This window comes from Aegilops tauschii, chromosome 5 (assembly GCF_002575655.3).
Source record: "Aegilops tauschii subsp. strangulata cultivar AL8/78 chromosome 5, Aet v6.0, whole genome shotgun sequence".
Classification (NCBI taxonomy): domain Eukaryota; kingdom Viridiplantae; phylum Streptophyta; class Magnoliopsida; order Poales; family Poaceae; genus Aegilops; species Aegilops tauschii.
The window spans coordinates 347,131,654-347,136,089 of NC_053039.3; positions in this window are offsets into that span (position 1 = coordinate 347,131,654).

Sequence of the window (4,436 nt, forward strand, 5' to 3'; positions counted from 1 at the left end):
CACGGTCCCACACCATCGTCAACCTATATAGTCAATAAACAAGAGAGTTGCACAAGGAGCGGCCGACAGTTGAGACCCAGCAGCTCGAGCAGTATTTGTTTTTTTAGGTGTAAGCGGAGTTTTTCTTGAGCGATGTTGTTGTTGTTGTTGTTCAGAGGAGCAGGGTATCAACTGGGCGGGCTGTGGCCCGTCTAGCCCAGGCTATTATTTTATGTCGACCAAATATCCAGCCCAGATATTATTTTTTCAAGGTGAAAATGGCTAGCCTAGCTATACTTTTTTTGCGGAATACCCAACCCACGTCAACTTGTTATTCTCCGCCCTGCTGGGCTGTAAATCTTTTCTATTAGGCCTAACACGAAAATGGGCTTTAAGAAATAATAAATGGGATGTAATTATAAAAACTGGGCTGTAAATATATAAAAACGCACCAAGCAGGTAATTAGTTTCAAAAATATTATTGTTTGAATTTGGAAATTTTCATTTCATTACTTATTGCGCGCGCAGTATTTTTTTAGATTTTTACCTAATACAAATTCATTTTGAAATTATATTTAATCTGACTCAAAATTTCGGGATATTTTTTCGGATCCCATCAAAATGTGGGATTTTTGGTTGAATTCTATTTTGAGAGGTTGGTTTAAATTATTAATCGTTGTCCTGACTAAAAAATGGGCTGTAATTTTAACGGACTGTAAATGGGTTGTAGTAAATTCCATTAGAATTCAAAAAAGGGATGTACACTATTACAAATCGCAAATGGGCTATATGTTCTCTGCCACAGATGTGATTCTCACTTGTGGGCCTACTATTTTTTGAGAATTATAGTCAGTGACGCGTACGGAAGGCTTGTGGGCCTACTAAGGTGTACGGAAGGCTTTGTAAACTTATAGTCAAGACACGATTCTAGCAGCAGCGGCCGTTGGATGTCCATCCAACGGCTGTAGTGCTTCTTCAATCTCGGATATTCTTGCTTCAGCCGCCCAAACCACCGCCGGCGGTACCGCCTGCTACCGCCTCCTGTGACCGGCTGTGCTGCCGTGCGGGCTTCACCGGCCCACTCTACTCCCAAACGCCATCCAGGCCATTCCTCTACTCACCAACACCTCATGTTCTTCATGGGTGACGGCAGCCTCACACCGCAGCCGGCTCCGGGTCGTTCCCTTCGTAATACTCGCCATCGTTCACTGCGTTGGTTCTCTCAGCGCGGCGTGGTCAACTTTGTCAACAAACGACAGCCATCGGGGACAGAGATCCAGTGCCTTGCCCACAGCAAGGCACGGCATAACTGGCGGCCAGCCGGCCGTTGGATCAGGGGGGCGGCTCAGATGAGGCATGTGCGTGGATTGGCTGATAGTAGGGACGCACTTGGCCCATGGCCGCACGCAACAAGTGCCCCCGTATTATGCGAAAACAAATCATTTCTCCCCCTAACATGTTTGACCCACCAGCTACATCTTCGCACGCAAGGAAGTGCTTCCTTTATTACGCGAAAATAAAAAGTTTCCTCTCCGTGACATCTGGGGCCCATCAGCTTTATTATGATCCTTTTCGTGAAAATATAGATTGTACCGAAGATCCTAAATTGTTTTCTTTTTTATTCTAACTCGAAAAAGAAGAAATAAAAAAACAAGAAAACATCTTCGCACGCAAGGAAGTGCCACCTTATTACGTGAAAAAATAAATTGATTCCCCCTGCTAGCTGGGACCCACCAGATTTGTAGGCTAACTTGTGGGCCTACTAAGTTAATGCGTACGCAGGGCTTTGTCAACTTAGTCAATAAATGATTCTAGATGCACTGACAGTTCGATGTTAATCCAACGGCCAAGCCGCGTCTTCAACCTCTGGTCTTGCTGCTCCAGCCGCCCAAACCTGCGCCCGCCGTACCGCCTGCTCCAGCCTCCCGTGGCCGGCTGTGCTGCCGCGCAGGCCTCACTGCCCGACCATACTACTACTGGCCAGGCCTTCCCTCTACTCACCCACACCCCCTGTTATTCTCCGGAGACGGCAGCCTCAAACCACAGCCGAAGCAGTCAACCCTCGTACTCCCCTCCGCGTGGGCATCCACTTCTACGTATTCCCCGGCTCCGGGTCGTTCCCTTCCTACGTCGCGCCATCGTCCACCACCTTGGTGCTCTCGGGCAGTACGGCGTCGTCAACGCGGTCAACGAACGACAGCCATCAGAAGAGGACTATAAGTGGAGAGGCTGACAGCTGGGTCCATGGCCGCACGCAAGGAAGTGCCTCCTTATTACGCGCAAAATAATGATTCCTCCACCTGACACCTCGGACCTACCGGAAGGGCCTCTGTATTTTGTGAAAAAAACATTTCCCCCCTGACAACTGGGACCCACCGGCTTTATCTTCGCAGGGAAGGAACTGCCTTCTTACCCCCTGATAGCTGGGACCCACCGGGTTGAAGCGAAGGTAGCGTTATCTGTCCGGCAGCGAACGTGCATGTACATAGCGGTCAATCGGTGTCTCTACAGCGACGTACCATGGCCGAGTAAGGAGCGGCACGTGTTGAAGTAGAGGCGCCGACGTAGCATGTCACGCAGTCCCATCTATATCGTGTACATGTACGTACGGCCACGCTGCAAGATAGTAAATACGGCTACGTACATACATACGGGTGGGGTCTCTAACGCGTACAGCGACTAATCCTGTTCATTGGAAGCCAACCGGCTGGGTCGGAACAGAGAAACTGCGTCGTGTTCATGGGGAGGCAACGGAATGCGTCGTGTTCATCGGGAGGCAACGTTATATGTCGTGTTCATCGGGAGCCAACCGGCTTGGACGGAATAGCCGAAATGAGGTCTGGCGTACCGTAGAACGGAGGAAACAGGACTTCTGTTCGACCGCGTACGGTCGAAACGGGTCCTGTTCATCGGGAAGGGTCTGGCGTATCGCAAAACGGAGAAAACGGACTTGTGTTCTACCGCGTACGGTCGAAACGGGGTCCTATTGATCGGGAGGGGTGTGGCGTACCGCAAACGAAGGAAATGGACTAGTGTTGGAGCGCCTACGGTCGAAATGGGGTCTTGTTGATCGGGAGGGGTGTGGCGTACCGCAAAACGGGACTCCACGGGCTACAGTTCATCCACCGTCGACTTCCTCCAGCCTCCACTTGCTACTGTTCATCCACCGTCGACTTCCTCCAGCCTCCACCAGCTACTGTTCATCCACGGGGTCCTGTTCATCCAGCCTCCCCGGCTACCGTTCATCCAGCCCTCCACGGGGTCCTGTTCATCCAGCCTCCACCGGCTACTGTTCAACCAGCCCTCCACGGGGTCCTGTTCAACCAGCCCCTCCATGGTGTCCTGTTCAACCACCCTCCACGTACGGGGTCCCTCCACCGGCTACTGTTCATCCACCCCCACTCCTCCTCGTTCGGGGTCCTGTTCATCCAGCGGCAACGGCCTCTACTACCACGGGATCCTGTTCATCCAACCCCCACTGGGAACTTTGTTCATCCAACCCCCACCGGGAACTGTTCATCAAGAGGCAGCGTCGATCGGCTTCAGTTAGTAGCAGTAGCGAAGGAATCACTCGGATTCAGTTCATAGCAAGGGATCGATCGGGGTTCAGTAACGTAGCTAGTGCAATCGCTCAGGTTCAGTTAGAGCCCAACGCCTTGCTCCGGGTTCAGTTAGAGCGCAACACCTAGCACACACGCGCGTACGTGTACGAGAGACATGCGCAAACCTCCGTGCATCGCTCGGCCCCGACCACCCACCGTAACCGAGAACTCCCCGATATTTTCCTCGCCCTCGCTTCTACCACGGTTTTTTCCGTCATGGACGGCCCAAAGAATTTCATGCAGCTGCGTCTCCGGCCCGTCCAGGACAAAAAGCCCATTTTTGTCATGATTTTTTTCTCATAGAAGTAGGAGCCCACCACATCTATGATGATACCGGGTTTTGTCACAATTATCGTCACAGAAATGTCATAAGCATGACAGAAAAAAATTCGTTCGGCCCAAAATGTCACGGATGTGTTTGTTTTTTGTAGTGCACGGCCGCAAGCGCGTGCGGCAGGAGGAGACCCAGGGCGAGGCGAGGAGGCAGCGGCGAGCACGGGCGGTCACCGGCAGGCGGCGCGAGCGGACAGGACAAGCTGCAGAAGGCAGCGGTGGAGCGGGCAGGGGTAGGGCCAGGCGGAAGCGTAAGCGGGTTGAGGGGGAAAGGAGGGAGACGGGAGCTCACCCCCGATGCTGGGGAACGGGACGGCGAGGCTCGGTGAAGCCAGTCGAGGCGGGATGGCGGCGAGGGCGAAGGGCGGAGTGGCGACGGCGTCCTTGGGAGCTCCTCCCATTCGGCGTAGGGAGTGAGAGGGAGAGGGGGAAGTGGAGCAGGGGGGAGGCATGGGGACCGAGGGGTCGAGGGGGAGGGCGGTCTTATACCCTCCCCGTCGGCGCCCGCGAGGTGGTTGGGGA